The following is a 19,215-nucleotide window of genomic DNA, read 5'->3' as shown; positions in this document are numbered from 1 at the left end:
TACCACCGTAGAGGTCCCTACTTTGATGGCACTAATTTTGCTAGTTGGAAGCATAAAATGAAAATGCATATTCTTGGACATAACCCCGCCGTTTGGGCTATTGTGTGTGTTGGTTTGCAAGGTGACTTCTTTGATGGGAGAGAACCAAACCGTGAAGCTACCGCGGATGAGTTGAAGATGTTGCAATACAATGCTCAATCTTGTGATATTCTCGTCAACGGGTTGTGCCCCGAAGAATTCAACAAAATCAGCCGTCTTGAGAATGCGAAGGAAATTTGGGACACTTTGATTGATATGCACGAAGGTACCGACTCCGTCAAGGAATCCAAGTTGGATGTGCTTCAAAGCCAACTTGACAAGTTCAAGATGAAGGATGGTGAAGGTGTCGCTGAAATGTACTCTAGGCTTGCTCTCATCACAAATGAGATTGCCGGCTTAGGAAGTGAAGAGATGACCGACAGATTCATCATCAAGAAGATTCTAAGAGCCTTGGATGGAAAATATGATACCGTGTGCACATTAATCCAAATGATGCCCAATTACAAAGATCTCAAGCCAACGGAGGTGATTGGAAGAATTGTTGCTCATGAGATGTCACTTAAGGATAAAGAGGAACTTCACAACAAATCAAGTGGTGCCTATAAAGCCTCATGTGAAGCCACTACATCATCAAGTGAGAAACAAGACTTCAATGAAGAATTGAGCTTAATGGTGAAGAACTTCAACAAGTTCTACAAGAGTAGAAGCAAAGATAGAAGCTTCAAGTCAAGGTCCTACAATGACAAAAGATCTTCTAGTCGAGAGAGAAACTGCTACAGTTGTGGAAGACCCGGACACTATTCCAATGAGTGTACGGCTCCCTACAAGAGAAGAGAAGATTCTCCAAAAAGAAGAAGCAAAGAATCACCACCAAGAGAGAGGAGGAGTAGAGATGATCGTTATGAACGAAGATACTCATGGAGAAGCAAGGATTCGGAAAGGAAGGAAAAATCATCAAGGAGCTACACAAGACGAAGACATCAAGCTCATGTTGGTGAATGGGTATCCGGCTCCGACTCCGACAGCCACTCCGAGAGAAGTTATCACTCCGACTCCGAAGATACTCAAGATGAAGGTGTTGCCGGTCTAGCACTTGTGTCAACCAACTCCTATGACATATTTGACTCACCAAATGAAGGAATTGGAAGATGCTTCATGGCCAAAGGTCCTAAGGTAACACACCCCGAGTATGTTGATTTCAATAGTGATGAAGATGACTTGTTAGGTGATGATTTGCTTGTTGACAACTCTAATGATGAATACTATGATGAAACGTCAATTAAACATGCTAATCAAGATAAAATGAATGACAATGATAAGGAGAAGATTGAGGCTCTAACTAAAGAACTAAACACTCTTAAGTTAGCTCATGAAACTATCTTCGAAGATCATCGAGAACTTTTAAGAGCTCATGAGAAATTACGCTTTGAAAAGCTCAATATTGAGCAAGAGCATGAGTTCTTAAAAGCAATCAATGATGATCTCCGCAAGAAAAGCTCTTCTTACATTGCCAAGCGTTTACTCTTATCCACTTACATGCCTCAAGTCAAGTCTAGTAACAAGAACAAGAAACATTCTTCCTCTAGCAGTAACAATGATCATGCTAAATCCAATATTGTTGCTTCTAGTAGTTCTCTTGATTCCACTAATGATTCTCTTAGCCAAGTTACACTTGAGCAAGAAAATAGTTTATTGAAGGGAATTATAGAGAAAGGAGTGTACAAAAGCCTTGCCGGGAGTAAGCAATTCGAGGAAATTGTGCGCAAGCAAGGAATGCACCGGAAGAATCAAGGTGTTGGTTTTGAACGAAAGTTCAATGCCAATGGAGTTGAGTGGGAAGAAGATCAATACCCCAAGACAAAGTTTGTTCCTCAACAAGAGAAGTATACTTGTTTCAAGGGGACACAAGCTCAAGATGATCTTCCACCACAAGACTACAAGCAAAAAGGCAAGGACAAGCTTCAAGAGGAAATTGACGCATTTGAAGAAGCTCCTAAGACATTAGTCAAGTGGATTCCCAAGACTACTTCAAGTTCCACTTCATCAAGTACCACTACAACTCCAAGGATTCCCATCAAGATGATGTGGATCCAAAAGAAGAAGAACTAGAGAGTTCTTGAGGGTGACTCCGCCAACATACTTCACTCTTATCATTTTGGCAAGAACAAGTGCAATCAACTTCCACATCTTGCACTAGTTCAAGGAGTCACAAACCCTCTTGTTGGTAAGACAAGGGACAAGGTAACCTAAAAGTTTTCATGGACATCATCTTTTGTGTGCATCACTCTATGTCTATGGATATCCTTGTTTGTTCCTTGTGGGACTAACCCATGTAGGTATTGAAAGTGCAATTCACTCAAATGGATAGCTCCAAGTGATCTACATCAACATTGAGCATCCACATCTTCAACATCTACATGAAGTCATCATCGACAAAACCCAAGGTTAGTTCATCCCTCTTAGGGGGGATATCACATCTAGGGGGAGCTTTACTCTAAGACTTGAGCTAAAGCAACTCTAAAGATGTGAACACAACAATGCTTTATGTAAAAGTGGTAACCCCACTTGAGCTTAAACGATGAGTATGACCTATGATCAAGTGCTCTCACTTGACTCCTAAGTCAATATACTCATATATAGATGACCTTGTCATCGCAAATTGCTTGATAGATGCTAGAATTGGTTGTGCATGCCTTGCCACATATTTCATTTGCCATCTTATTGTGTGAGCATGCCGGTTGCATATTTTGCTCATTCGAGGACATCCACTTGTTGTTTTGATTGTTTGGTTTTATTTTCTTTTGCCAAGTGGATGGACAAGAATGCCTAAGTACCTCCTCTAGCTATTTATGCTTTTCTCGTCTCAAACTCTATTCATGCTGCATCACAAAATTTGATGAAGTCAGATTCGAACCACTCTGTGTGAGGAGCGCTCGGAGTCCCCGATTCGTCATAGACTTAAACTTCCAAAACCTCTTTATGATTCTCGGTCTGACCGATACCCCACTTTCGGTCCTACCGAGATCATTAAGTTGATCTAGGTTTTCGATCTCGGTGCAACCGATTTGAACATTTCAGTCACACCGAGTTTCAGTAACTGCGTGCAGTTATGAATCTCGGTGCCACCGAGTTGTTCCACTCGGTCACACCGACAGGGTCGGGCTATATATAGTCACGGGCAAAATTTGGAAATTTCTCCGAACCCCTTCGCCCGCGCGATAGCCTGCTCTGCCAACGTGGTCTCCGGATCGTCTTCTCGCCACCAGCCGCCTCCAGTCGCTGGTCTCCATCGCCGTCAACGGGAATTTTGCCCCGCCGTTGCCGCCGTAGCGAGTCTCCGCCGAACTAGGGTATGGACTCGCTCACAGTGCTATTCCCCGTCCGATTCCTAGCACATTGTGTTCTTCATGATTCTTGCCATGATTGAAACACTCCTATCTAGTCAATACACCCGTAGATTAGCTTTGATTCGAAAATTTTAGGGTTAGGTTTCCGCCGAAACCATCTCGGACCCACCGAGTTGAAAAACTCGGTCCCACCGATTTGGCTTATGCCATTGCACAAGTGAGACTCGGTCTGACCGAGAATTACTTATCGGTGTGACCGATTTTGGAACTCTGTGAAACCCTAGCAGTCTCGGCGTCACCGAACTGTGACTCGGTCCTACCGAGTTCACTAGTTTAGGTTCCAAAACTGCTTCGGTATCACCGAGTTTGAAAATCGGTAGATCCGAGATGATTTCAGTGGGAAACTAAAACTAAGTTTTTGGATCATTCTTTTGCAAAAATCTCTGCACTTTGTGATGCTCATCTTTTCTACCTCATCTATAAACTGTTCATAGGGTCAGCAGTTAGAGTTTGCAGCATGTCTGATCAAAGTGACAGCCAGAACATGTCAGAGCAGCAGGTGCACATGAGTGAGGGCACTAGTCCCTCCAGCTCTTCAGATGAGGGCAGTAGGAGCACCCCTAGCAACTTGCCAAAAGCTGCCACCAGACAGAGGAAGAAGAGAACTTCTAATTCCGAAGATGAAGATTATGTGGCAGAGGAAGAGGCCACATCAAAGAGAGTTGAGCCAGCTCAAGGCACAAAGCCAGGGCTGAAAATCAAAAGGCCAGCAGGCAGGCACCCCATGCCAAAGGCAAGAACTTCAACTGAGAAGCCTGCACCCAAAGAGCCATTTGCTGCTGAGGGAAAGAAAAGAAAGGAAAGGGTCAAGAAGACCGTAGCCAGAGTGCTAGGAAAGGCTTCCATCATGGAAGAGGAAGAGGAAGAAGAGGTAGCTGCACCAGCACCCAAGGCACCCAAGCTGATGGGTGATGCCATAAGATCAGGAGCTACTGCATCTAAGCCCAAAGCTGCCTCCAAGCCAAAACCAAAGAGGAATACAAGGAGCATTCCTGCAGCTGAGAAGAACAAGGCCCCAGTGCCTGAGACTGTCGCTGAAGAAGAGGATGAAGAGCAAGTTCTGAGAAAGCTCAAGCCCAAGATCCCAGACCACAACGATGCGCATCATGTGGCTGAGGACATGAAGCTCAGGAGAGATTCAGGGCTGAGGAAGTGGAGAGAAGCAGACCCGTATGCTTCAAGGAGGAGGACTGCTGTTGACTACAGATTCCACACTAAGGAACAGCAGGGCTTCTATGAGACAGTGCTGCTTGATAAGAAGCCAATAGTCTGTGATATGAGATGGGTTGACTGGCAGTACATCAAGGATAATGAGGAGCACTATCCTGGAGTGCAAGACAGCTTCATAGCTTGTGGAGTAGCTGACTTTGTTGGGTAGAAGCTCACAAAGTGGAATGAGGAGCTTATAATGCAGTTCTACTCCACAGCACATTTTTATTCAGATGGGAGGATCACATGGATGTCTGAGGGTACAAGGTACCAATCCACAGTTGCTGAGTGGGCACAGATCATTAATGCCCCAGAGGAGGATGATGATGACTTGGACATATATGCCAAGAAGAAGATGGACCATAACTCTATGTCTAATATGTACAAGGAAATTCCCAATCAAGCTCTTGACACCTTCAAATTTGGGTCTGTGCATTACCTTCTGTCAGGGCTGCCAACTATCAATTGGATCTTGAGGCACACCTTATTGCCCAAGTCTGGAGATCACAAGATGATCAGAGGCCATGCTATCAACTTGCTACATGTATTTGATGTACCTCAGAAGTTCAAGGTGATGAGCCTCATAGTGGAAACTATCAAAAGGACTGCAACAGATCAGAAGAGGAGTTGCGGATATGCCCCTCAGATCCAGGAGCTCATTAACTCCAAGATGGGCACTGGCATATATTTATTGGACAAGGAACACATGCCCATCCGTCCAGATTTTGAGGACAATCAAGTTGTCATGACTGAGAACGAGCCATCATCTGCCCAAGCATACGCAAAGAAGGAGAAGGCAAGGAAGGAGAAAGCTGCCAAGATGCCAACTCAAGAGGAGGCATCTAAGTATTTCTTGAAGACCAAACAAGAGCAGCTTGGTTACCTGATTGCATCCACCCTGCGGATTGAGCAAGGACTAGCCACCCTAACTCAAAACCAGGCAAGCCTAGAGAGAATCATGGAACAAAAGTTCTATGACTTGGATGTCAAGGTAATGGAGATTCAGACTGCAGTGGAGCAGCTCCAAGATGATATGCAGGAGAGGAGAGGCAGGACTACCACTCATGCCTTTGCCAGAGTGCCACGAGGTCCGAGGTCGTCTGTCGTGCCAGTTGCTGACACAAGAGCCATCACCTCAGCACCAGCTACAGCCTCAGTTCCACCAGCTCCAGCATCTACTTCAGCTCCAACTCCAGCGTCTACTTCAGCGTCTACAGAAGCCTTCGTCCTTGGAGTGATCCGGACTCCACCACCACCAGAAGATCAAGCCTGAGCGTCGATCTAGTACTATGCATTTTCTAGGAACTTTTAGGTAACTTGTTGCCAAAGGGGGAGAAAAATGTATAGATCATAGGCTTCGAGAGAGAGAGAGAGAGTTGCTTTTCTCTCTTACTTTATTTGGTGGTTTTTCAAACTTGTTTGCTTTTGTGTGCTTGAGATACTACGTCATTATTTGTGAGACATTGATGATCATGTGCTTGATCATAAGCTACACTTAATGCTTGCTTAATGCTATTATCTTATCTATCTTATGTGATCTTTCACTATTCTTGGTGATGAGTGCATGTATTTCATTCTTATCATTTTAAGCGCTCCACCAAGATGTATGTGACATGTAAGAGTAACCCATGACTCTAACTCCTTGTGCATTTGCAGTCCAAAGCAAATTTTAAATATGCACAAATTTAGGGGGAGCTCTTACTTATCACATACTTCTCAAAGCGATGATATATTTCATGCTTATTATCATTTGTCGAAGCTTTGATCTATATGTTGTCATCAATTACCAAAAAGGGGGAGATTGAAAGTGCAACTATCCCTAGGTGGTTTTGGTAATTCATAACAACATATAGCTCATTGAGCTAACGCTATTCCAAGATGATTATTTCAGGAAAGCTCAATGATTGGCATGGCATGGATGTGAAAGTGGAACCCTCAAAATGCTAAGGAAAAAGGATTGGCTCAAGCTCAAAAGCTCAAGACTCTTCATTTTATATTTTAGTGATCCAAGATCACATTGAGTCTTTAGGAAAAGCCAATACTATCAAGGAGGGATGAGGTGTTGCTTAATGAGCCTCTTGCTTCATGTGCTTAGTGATATGCTCCAAAAACCCTCAACTACTTTCCCATATCCACATTTGACCTAAACCCTAAGCCAAACTCGGTCCTACCGATTCTTCCTATCCGGCGCCACCGAGTTTCACTTGTCATTAGCCACTGCCAAACCCTAGCAATTCGGTTCTACCGATAGGGATCTCGGTCTCACCGAGATGGGATTGCAAACTCTCTGTTTCCCTTTCGTAACTTTTCGGTCTCACCGAAAGAGCGAATCGGTCCCATCGAGATTGCAATGTAAATTCAGTGTTTCCCCTTTGTAACTTTTTGGTCTCACCGAAAGAGCAAATCAGTCCCACCGAGTTTGCCTGACCAACTCTCTGGTTAGCTAATTACCAAATTCGGTCTCACCGAGTTTGTGTAATCGGTCTCACCGAGATTACGTTATGCCCAAACCCTAACCATATCGGTCCTACCGAGTTGCATGTCAGTCCCACCGAAAATCTCTAACGGTCACTAGGTTTACATTTTCGGTCCGACCGAGTTTGTGATTCGGTCCCACCGAGATTGGAAAACTGTGTAACGGTTGGATTTTGTGTGGAGGCTATATATACCCCTCCACCTCCTCTTCATTCGAAGAGAGAGCCATCAGAACACATACACCATTCCAACTCGTATGTTCTGAGAGAGAACCACCTACTCATGTGTTGAGACCAAGATATTCCATTCCTACCATATGAATCTTGATCTCTAGCCTTCCCAAGTTGCTTTCCACTCAAATCTTCTTTCCACCAAATCCAAATCCTATGAGAGAGAGTTGACTGTTGGGGAGACTATCATTTGAAGCACAAGAGCAAGGAGTTCATTACCTACACACCATTTGTTACTTCTTGGAGAGTGGTGTCTCCTAGATTGGCTAGGTGTCACTTGGGAGCCTCCTACAAGATTGTGGAGTTGAACCAAGAAGTTTGTAAGGGCAAGGAGATTGCCTACTTCGTGAAGATCTACCTCTAGTGAGGCAAGTCCTGTGTGGGCGATGGCCATGGTGGGATAGACAAGGTTGCTTCTTCGTGGACCCTTTGTGGGTGGTTGCTTCTTCGTGGACCCTTCGTGGGTGGAGCCCTGTGTGGACTCGCGCAACCATTACCCTTTGTGGGTGGAGCCCTGTGTGGACTCTTGCAACCGTTACCCTTTGTGGGTTGAAGTCTCCATCAACGTGGATCTAGGATAGCACCACCTATCCGAACCATGGGAAAAACATCCGTGTCTCATATTGCGTTTGATTTCTCCAAACCCTTCCCTTTACATTCTTGCAAGTTGCATGCTTTACTTTCCGCTACCAATATACTCTTTGCATGCTTGCTTGAATTATGTGATGATTGCTTGACTTGTCCTAAAATAGCTAAAATCTGCCAAGAACTAAAATTGGGAAAAGGTTAAGCTTTTATTTGGTCAAGTAGTCTAATCACCCCCCTCTAGACATACTTTCGATCCTACAAAGGCAAGCTTGGCGATCGACTATGAAGATTTCTTCTCATGTAACCGACTCTATGTAAACCCTAGATCCCCCCGGTGTCTATATAAACCGGAGGGGTTAGTCCGGAAAGGATATACTCATTATCATAGTCGTACATGCTAGGCTTCTAGAGTTTAGCCATTACGATCTCATGGTAGATCAACTCTTGTAACACTCATATTCATCAAGATCAATCAAGCAGGACATAGGGTATTACCTCCATAGAGATGGCCCAAACCTGGGTAAACATCGTGTCCCCTATCTCCTGTTACCATCGATCCTAGACGCACAGTTCGGGACCCCCTACCCGAGATCCGCCGGTTTTGACACCGACATTGGTGCTTTCATTGAGAGTTTCGCGGTGCCGTCAATGAAAGGTTCGATGGCCCCTTCAATCATCTATAGTGACGCTGTCCAAGGAGAAACCTTCCTTCCTGGACAGATTTTCGTGTTCGGCGGCTTCGTACTGTGGGCCAACTCACTCGGCCATATGGAGCAGATCGATAGCTATGCCCCTGGCCACCAGGTCAGATTTGGAAGCTTGAACTACGTCGCGGATATCTGTGGAGACTTGATCTTCAATGGATTTGAGACCGCAGCGATCGCTCCCCCTCGCTCCGAGGAACATGACTTAAATCTGTCATCGGATCACATCCACGGGATGGTCCCTGTTGCTGCAATGTCCTTAGAACCGGAGCAGATCGTGCCATCCGAATCCACAGAGTCCGCGGCGTTGGAGCCGCACACGGACTCGGCACCTCGCAATATCTTCTTCAATGGAACTCTGGATTCGTCTCTGGCTATAAGTTCCGGACCATGTACGCTTGCGGACATCGAGCTAGATCGGTTATCGATCTTCAAATTCAGTGCCGCGGACGGTTTTCAGCACTCACCTTTGGGCGATGTGCTAAACTCTTTAAAGAACCTGTCATTCATGGGAGACTCGCAGCCGAACTATGTCTAGTTCGAACTAGGGGCTGGCGACGGAGAATTTTGTTTCCCACCCGCCACCCACTTCATAGCCACTGTCGAGGACTTAACCGACATGCCCACTCCTGGCTCCGCAGACATTGACGGTACAGACGACGATGCAGATAAGGAGCAAGGCCAAGACCCGCCAGTCATCAGGCACAAGACAGCACCCCTTCACATGACGTGTACATGATCGATACACTTAAAAAGCCTCATGGCAAAGACAAGGGAGATCTAGTTAAAACTCCTGAGTCACAGTCTAAGTTCCGGCGCCCCAAACGCTGCCCCAAGTCACACCGCATCAACAATGGCACTGGAGAGAATAGTACTCTGGATGGCGCCGAAAGCAATGAAGACCATGTGGGAACAACATTCGAGCAGGAGGAACAGGAAAACGGGCAAGCCAACCTCGACGAACAGGCCCTGCCCAGCGACAGTTTGGAGGATGACAACTACCTTCCACTTTTCGAAGATGAGGTAAGCCTCGGCGACGAATACTTCATCGTACCCGAAGAGCCCCTCGAACAGGAGCGCTTCAAGCGTAGGCTGATAGCTACGGCAAGGGGCCTAAGAAGCAGAGGGACTTGGACAATAGAGCAGGACACGCAAGACCAATCTACGGATGGCGAAAGCATACTTCGACACGCGATGATGGCTGCCTATTCGTACGTGTCACACCTCGCCACGACCAAGCCAAAAACCGCAGGGGGACGCCTTCGGAGTTACGTCGCAGTGTGGCCCAACATAGAGGCGCCGCACACCCGCTTTGCTTCACCGATGAAGTAATGGATCACGAATTCCCCAAAGGATTCAAACCCGTCAATATTGAATCATACGACGGGACAACCGATCCCGCGGTATGGTTAGAGGATTTCATCCTCCACATCCATATGGCCCATGGGGACGACCACCACGCCATTAAATACTTGCCACTAAAACAAAAAGGACCAGCTCGGTACTGGTTAAACAGCCTGCCTGAAAACTCCATAAGCAGTTGGGGGACTTGGAAGAGGCCTTCCTCGATAACTTCCGAGGAACACATGTCCGGCCACCGGATGCCGATGACCTAAGTGACATTGTCCAACAGCCCGAAGAATCAGCCAGGGAGCTCTAGACTCGGTTCTTAGTCAAAAAGAACCAAATCGTCGACTGTCCGGACGCGGAAGCCCTTGCGGCTTTCAGACACAGCATCCGAGTCGAATGGCTTGCACGCCACCTCGGCCAAGAAGGACCTAAATCCATGACAACCCTCACTGCTCTGATGACCCGCTTTTGTGCGGGAGAAGACAGCTGGCTCACTAGTAGAAGCAATAGCGCCAGCAACCAGGGCACCTCCGAAATCCGAGACGGCAATGACAAGCCACGAGGAAGCAAAAACAACAGTCGCAATGAAAATGAAAGATCAGGCGACACAGCGGTCAACGCCGGATTCAGCAACCCCAAGCCCGGTCAGCGGAAAAAGCCATTTAAGGTGAATCAAGATGAACCATCCAACCTGGACAGGATATTGGACTGACCATGTCAGATTCATGGCCACCCCGATAAACCAGCTAATCATACCAACAGAAACTGCTGGGTCTTTAAACAGGCTGGCAAGCTCAATGCCGAACACAAGGGGAGGAGGCCACCAAGCGACAGGGATGATGGAAAGGTTCACCAACGAAATAACGGGGGTCAGAAGCATTCTCCACCAAAGGATCAACTACTCCCAGAACGGAAATAGCAACCCGACTTCCGCCGCCCACTTCGTACACCTACAAAGTTTGTACCACGCATACATCATTACGCACTCAAGATACCATGGGTATTGGCGGAAGCACAATATGGACAAGCCTGCAGGCACTCCAGTAACTTTTTTGTTATTATTTATTTTCTTTTTATTTCTTCCTTCGCTATCCTTTAAAAACAGGTGATGAACAGGATAAAAATCAAAAACTGGCTCTATCGGAGTCTGGATCCGTACACTCACCTAAGGGGTTGTGTCCATCAAGGACTCCCCCCACCGAGGACTGGCGGCGCAGACGTGCGACAGGAGGTCCAAAATAACTTTTTGTAGACCGCACTCTCTATTTTTCGAGCTTGTACTATGCTTGTTCCTCTGCCTCCAACCCCGAGCATGTCAAATAGCCGGGGGGTGGCTTATATATATATCATAAGTAATCATTGGCATATCGCCCAGTTACCAGTAATAAACAATATCCAAACTAATCATCTGTATGGTTTTCCCGATTAATACGGCTCCTGTGGTTATTTCACAGAAATACCTTGGCCTAACCTGCCAGGGGCTCAGTGTGGGAACAAATGAGTTGCCAGTAAAAGTCCGAATAGCTCTATAACATACTTCGGCGTCGCAAGTTTGGCCTTATATGCATCAGCTCCGAATCATTGTCTTGGGTCAATAGTTGGGTTGCCCGGCTCCTGTGCTTGCTACCCTACGTTCCGCTCTATCGGCTAGGGTAGTAAAGGGAGAACTACTGCGACTGTGCCCTGGTCTAAACCACACAAGCACCTCAGTAGAGAAAGCCGAAAACTAGCTGTCATGATGCGGCGTGAGCTGGTCAACCACTTGACGACTTAGTGGAATCTTTAGCAATTCTCCATGTCACACGAGGGATCTTTTTCACATCAAATATGTAAGGCACCATACACCGTATACATACCAGGGGCTATGTCATAGCTCCACCATAAAACTCCTATGGCTAAGTGAAAGTGTTAACGCCTTATAGTCGGATTGTCTGGTTTGCCGCATTATCACCTCCATGGACCAAGACGTTGGATAAAGAGTGATTAAATGCTTTTCTGAACACCCCCGTACTTCCTACGAGGGGGCTGAAGCCGACGACTGGAAAACTTTCAGATTATATCAAAACGGCCGCACAGGAGGAATTCAAGCTTTCAAGCCAAACATAAATAGATTAACTATAAAATTATCTTTTACAATTTTCATACACATCACTCGAACATTATTTGTTTTGAGCACTGACCCTCTACAAAGCGGGCGGCCTCTAGGATGTCTTCAAAATAATGCTCCGGTTCCGGACAGTCCTTGCCTTTGGGTGGACCCTTCATCGCAACATCGATGGCCTTCATCTTCCCCCAGAACGTCTTGACTCGGGCAAAAGCCATCCGTGCACCCTCAATGCATGTTGACCGCTTCACACCGTCGATACGTGGCACCGCGTCAACAAGCCTTTGCACTAAATCGAAATAGCTATTCGGAACAGGCTCGGTTGGCCACAACCGGACTACGACGTCCTTCATGGCAGCGCCGGACATCCTATGAAGTTTGGCCCATTGGGACATCTGTTCATTGAGCAACAAAGGGCGCTTTGATGCGCCAAACTGCGACCAAAAAGCTTCTCCGTTGCATATCCATCCCGCGCTTGGTAATACTGCGCCGCATCGGCAGAACTCTTCGGCAAGTCCAAGAACTCGTCCGGAGAACTCCATACTTGGTTAAGCTGGGCATAGTTCGGGTCGCCGAACTTAGTTTGCAGCAGAAAGGGCTTTCCAGCCACAATCTCCCTCGCCTGTCGAACCTCCTCACAAGCCGCTCTGCATTCCGACCGCGCTCCTCTCGCCGCTTGTAAGTCCTTCTCCAGATCAGCCATTAAGGCTTCACTCTCCTTCTCCAGAAATTCACAGCAGCCGGTAGCATTCTCCAGCTCGAGCGTCATCGTGGATATCTTCTCCTCATCTTGGCGCCATGCAGCTCGTTCGGCTTTTAATTCATCCGATGCCTTTTCGGCAGCAGCATTGCTACGCCGGACCAGCTCCGCTCGAAGAACTTTAACGGCAGCAGCACCATCTCTAGCCAAATTTCAACATCATGCTTATACCACAAATATGTATGAGGATTGCCCCGAATACATACCTTGCGACTCGTCAAGACGCATATTGATTAAAGCAAGATCATCCCCTGCCACATCAAGCTTCCGCTGCAAATTGGCAATTTCCATAGTCCGGGAAGCGGCCAAGGGAGAAGAAGCATGTGTTAAAAGTTGATCAGGTTAGTCCTCAAACGGTCCTTTCCGATCCTCCATTTTGCTTCCCAGCGGAAGCCAACCCGAGTATCAGGGGCTACTACCTATACACAGGCGCATCTTTGCAAATGAAACATAGCTGAAAATATTAGGTTACAAACCTCGAAGCCCTTCAGTAGGCTCAGGAAGGCTTCATTTAATCCGCTCTTCGCGGACGAAATCTTCTCAATCACTGTACCCATCAAGGTACGCTGTTCCCCCGAGACAGATGCTTTCCGCAACATGTCCCACAATATATCCGGAGTCTCCGGGTTCCCCGAGGCTGCCCCAAAAGCACAATCATCCTTTGAAGGAATCAGCTCACCCGTCTTCAAAATCGCTGCCGGCTGTGAACCAGACAATCCGGGGCCTTGGTTATCACCAGCCCCGGAATCCCGGATGGTCGGAGATCCACCTTTGGGTATTGCCTCTTCTATCCCCCGGTCTAAAGGGACCCTCCGCGATGACACTTCAGAGTCATCCGCCTTATTGGGCGAGGAGGTCGGAGGGGGCGTCTCGCTCTCCATCATCTCTGGGAGGAGACTCCCCGAAGAAGAGGATCACCCCGAAAAATTCTGTGCCGACCTGTAAAAATGCATAAATGCGTTACGTGTATCTTCGGTAACTATAATGGAGCGGGACGCTATCAAAGTACTATGGATTCCCTTGTTGGAGCTGCTCAACGGCGTCACTTTCCAAACCCAAGCCGGTCGACGGCGGCGTCTTGCCCTTCTTGAAAGACCGCCCCACCCAATCTTCGGAGGTGGCCCTTTTCCTCCTGTTTGGAGAAGGGATATGATAACCCACAAGTATAGGGGATCGCAATAGTTTTCGATAAGTAAGTGTTGAACCCAACCAGGAGCTAAAGGTAGAACAAATATTCCCTCAAGTTCTATCGACCACCGATACAACTCTACGCACGCTTGATGTTCGCTTTACCTAGAACAAGTATGAAACTAGAAGTACTTTGAAGGTGTTTTTGGATAGGTTTGTAAGATAATAAAGATTACGTAAATAAAAAGTAGGGGCTGTTTAGGTAAAGACACAACTAAATTAGTTTTAGTAGAGAGCTTGTTGTCAAGAGAAAGTTATTTGTCCCTAGGAAATCGATAACTAGACCGGTAATCATTATTACAATTTTATTTGAGGGAGAGGCATAAGCTAACATACTGAAAGCACAAGTGCTCCCTAGGTGGTTTTGATAATTGATGACAACATATCTCGTGTTGGACTAACACTTCTATCTAGCATGTTTCAGATAAGTTCAACAATGGCATGGCATGGATGTGAAAGAGGAACCCTCAAAATGCTAAGGACAAAGGATGGGCTCAAGCTCAAAAGCTCAAGACTCTTCATTTTATATTTTAGTGATCCAAGATCACATTGAGTCCATAGGAAAAGCCAATACTATCAAGGAGGGATGAGGTGTTGCTTAATGAGCCTCTTGCTCCATGTGCTTAATGATATGCTCCAAAATCCTCAACTACTTTCCCACATCCACATATGACCTAAACTCTAAGCCAAACTCGGTCCTACCGATTTTTCCTATCCGGCGCCACCGAGTTTCACTTGTCATTAGCCACTGCCAAACCCTAGCAATTTGGTTCTACCGATAAGGATCTCGGTCCCACCGAGATGGGGCTGCAAAATCTCTGTTACCCATTGCACTATTCTCGGTCCCACCGAGTTTGTGTAATCGGTCCCACCGACATTGCAATGTAAACTCAGTGTTTCCCCTTTGTAACTTTCGGTCTCACCGAGTTCCACTCGGTCTCACCGAAAGAGCAAATCGGTCCCACCGAGTTTGCCTGACCAACTCTCTGGTTAGCTAATTACCAAACTCGGTCCCACCGAGTTTGTGTAATCGGTCTCATCGAGATTATGTTATGCCCAAACCCTAACCGAATCGGTCCTACCGAATTGCATGTCAGTCCCACCGAAATTCCTAAAGGTCACTAGGTTTACCATTTCGGTCCGACCGAGTTTTCTGATTCGGTCCCACCAAGATTGGTAAATTGTGTGTAACGGTTGGATTTTGAGTGGAGGCTATATATACCCCTCCACCTCCTTCTCATTTGATGAGAGAGCCATCAGAACACACACACCATTCCTACTCATATGTTCTGAGAGAAACCCACCTACTCATGTGTTCAGACCAAGACATTCCATTCCTACCATATGAATCTTGATCTCTAGCCTTCCCAAGTTGCTTTCCACTCAAATCTTCTTTCCACCAAATCCAAATCCTATGAGAGAGAGTTGAGTGTTGGGGAGACTATCATTTGAAGCACAAGAGCAAGGAGTTCATTACCTACACACCATTTGTTACTTCTTGGAGAGTGGTGTCTCCTAGATTGGCTAGGTGTCACTTGGGAGCCTCTGACAAGATTGTGGAGTTTAACCAAGGAGTTTGTAAGGGCAAGGAGATCGCCTACTTCATGAAGATCTACCGCTAGTGAGGCAAGTCCTTCGTGGGCGTTGGCCATGGTGGGATAGACAAGGTTGCTTCTTCGTGGACCCTTTGTGGGTGGTTGCTTCTTCATGGACCCTTCGTGGGTGGATCCCTTCGTGGACTCGCGCAACCGTTGCCCTTGGGTGGAGCCCTGTGTGGACTCGCGCAACCGTTACCCTTCGTGGGTTGAAGTCTCCATCAACGTGGATGTAGGATAGCACCACCTATCCGAACCACGGGAAAAACATCCGTGTCTCCAATTGCGTTTGAAATCTCCAAACCCTTCCCTTTACATTCTTGCAAATTGCATGCTTTACATTCCGCTGCTCATATACTCTTTGCTTGCTTGCTCGATATGCATTGTGTGCGCTGAAATTGTGCCTAAACTCCACTTAACCAAAAAGGCTTAAAAACTGCAACTTTAGCACGAAGTGTCTAATCACCCCCCTCTAGACACATCTACTTCTAGATCCTACAAGTGGTATCAGAGCTTTGGTCTCCATTGCCTTGGTCTAATCACCATTGGAGGAAGATGAATGTGTCTACTCTAGGGAGTCTTAGACATAGAGTGCCTATTCTTGATGAAAAGTATTTTCATGAGTGGAAAAATGAGATGCTTGTAATCTTCAATCAATATCATTTGAACAAGTATATTGCTAGCCCTTGTGCACCCCATATTTATCCCTTGCATCCTACCCTAGATGAAGATATTGACATGATTCGCAATCTTAGAACTATTGAGCTCATCATTAGAGGATTGCCCAAAAATCTGATTGCTAGTTTGCCTACTCAAGATTGTGCCTATACTATATGGAAATTTCTTGAGGATCGATTTCCCAATCATTCCTTGAAAACTTTGGATGAAATTCTCCATAAATCCATTGCCTTGAGTAAGATGAACTCTAGTGATCCTAGTTTTGGTAAATGTCTTCTTGAACATGTCAATCTTAAGCATGCTAAAGGGGATGTTGGAATCATTAATGATATCATACTCAAAGCCTTGAGAATTCATAAAAGTAACCACCTTGATCATTTATCTAATGAATTGCCCTCTCTAGGAAATGACGAGTCACAAGATCATGATGAACATGAATATTATGATGATGATGATAGTGACTTCGATCTCGACGATGCAATGAGACATTTTGGTCTTATGGCAAATCTTCGGGGATATGAATCAGGAGGAAAGGAATGGGTTCTTGATAGTGGATGTACTGATCATATGACCGGAGATGAAGAGATGTTTCGTGAGCTTGCTGAAAACAACGGTCCTCGAAAATATGTCACCTTTGGTGATAATTCAAAGGGTAAAGTGGTTGGTCTTGGTAAGGTGGCCATCTCACATGATAGCTCCATTCAAAATGTCATGCTCGTTGAATCTCTTGGCTACAACTTACTTTCAGTATCTAGACTTGCTGATTTCGGTTTGAATGTCCTATTTACTGAAGTAGATTGCCAAGTATTTCGTCGGGACAATCATAAAATGGTCTTTACCGGTATGTGTAGAGGTGATCTTTACATCGTCGATTTCTCTATAAAGGCACAACCTAAAACTTGCTTTGTTGCTAAATCCTCAAAAGGTTGGTTGTGGCATAGACGACTAGGTCACGTTGGCATGAGAAACCTTGACAAGCTTATTAAAGGAAATCATATCCTTGGAGTTAACGATGTCATATTTGATAAGGATAGACTTTGCAGTGCTTGTCAAGCAGGTAAATAGGTTGGAGGAAGACATCAAGTGAAGAACATCATGACCACAAGGAGGCCACTTGAGTTGCTTCACATGGATCTTTTCGGTCCCAATGCCTACAAGAGTCTCGGTGGAAATTCCTTTGGTCTAGTTATAGTTGATGATTTTTCAAGATTTACGTGGGTGTTTTTCCTCAATGATAAATCGCAGGTCCAGAAGATCTTCAGAAACTTCGCTAGGAAAGCCCAAAATCAGTTTGATGTGAAGATCAAGAAGGTTCTGAGTGACAACAGAACGGAGTTCAAGAACGCAAATGTGGACACCTTTCTTGACGAAGAAGGGATTTCACACGAGTTCTCGGCTACATACACACCTCAACAAAATGGAGTTGTTGAGAGGAAGAACCGGACGCTCATTGAAATGGCAAGGACAATGCTTGATGAATACAAGACACCAAAGCACTTTTGGGCAGAAGCAGTTGAGACAGCTTGTCACGCAACAAATCGCTTATATCTTCACAAGCTACTCGGCAAGACGGCATACGAGCTCCTCACTGGTAACAAGCCTCAAGTTGGATACTTTCGAGTATTCGGCTCAAAGTGCTACATTCTTGATAAGCATCGTCGTTCAAAGTTTGCTCCTAAATCTCATGAAGGTTTTCTACTTGGTTATGGCTCAAACTCTCACACTTACCGTGTCTACAACAATTTCACCCGAAAGGTTGAAGAGACGGTAGATGTGAAGTTTGATGAATCTAATGGCTCGCAAGTAGAGCAGTTGCCAATTGATGTAGGAGACAAAGACCCTTCAGAAGCAATTCAAGATTTGTCCATTGGCAAAATTCGTCCAACGGAGGTGAAGGAGAGTACTTCATCCGTCCAAGTGGAAGCTTCTACTTCACAACAAGGTGAACCAAGAATCGACACGGAAGCATCCACAGGTGGGACACGCCAAGATGAAGAAAACGAGGAAGTACGTCAAGATGAACATCAACAACCTCCTTCTCCACCACGACAAGAGAACGACGACGTCAACAATGAAGAAGGCCAAGAAGAAGAACAAGATGAAGAATATGCTCAACAAAGACCCAAGCAAAAGCTCTCACGAGTTCGAGCAAGAATTGCCAAAGATCATCCCGTCGAGCAAATTCTCAATGATATACAAACCGGGAGAATCACTCGCTCAAAAACTCGTTTAGCTAACTTTTGTGAAAACTATTCATTCATCTCGAGCATTGAACCAATGAAGGTTGAAGAAGCATTGGAAGATCCGGATTGGATAAACGCTATGCATGAAGAGCTACATAATTTTGAGAGAAACCAAGTTTGGACATTGGTTGAGAAGCCCGACAACAACCACAACATCATTGGTACCAAATGGGTGTTTCGCAACAAGCAAGATGAAGATGGACAAGTGGTTCGCAACAAAGCACGTCTCGTCGCCCAAGGATACACACAAGTCGAAGGTATGGACTATGGTGAGACATATGCTCCCGTTGCTAGACTTGAGTCCATTTGCATCTTACTTGCCTATGCTAATCACCATAATATCACCTTGTACCAAATGGACATTAAAAGTGCGTTTCTAAATGGAGAAATAGAGGAGGAAGTTTATGTCAAACAGCCTCCCGGCTTTGTCAATCCTAAGAAACCAAATCATGTTTACAAACTTCACAAAGCTCTTTATGGTCTTAAACAAGCTCCTAGAGCATGGTATAAATGCTTGACCAAGTTCCTTACTACAAGTGGTTTTGAAATTGGTAAAATTGACTCTACTCTTTTCACTAAAAAGGTTAATGGAGAACTTTTTGTATGCCAAATTTATGTTGATGACATCATATTTGGTTCAACTAA

The sequence above is a fragment of the Triticum urartu genome, chromosome 1A (assembly GCF_056163025.1).
Source record: "Triticum urartu cultivar PI428250 chromosome 1A, HENAU_Tu73, whole genome shotgun sequence".
NCBI classification, from domain to species: domain Eukaryota; kingdom Viridiplantae; phylum Streptophyta; class Magnoliopsida; order Poales; family Poaceae; genus Triticum; species Triticum urartu.
Note: the sequence above shows the minus strand (reverse complement) of the source record.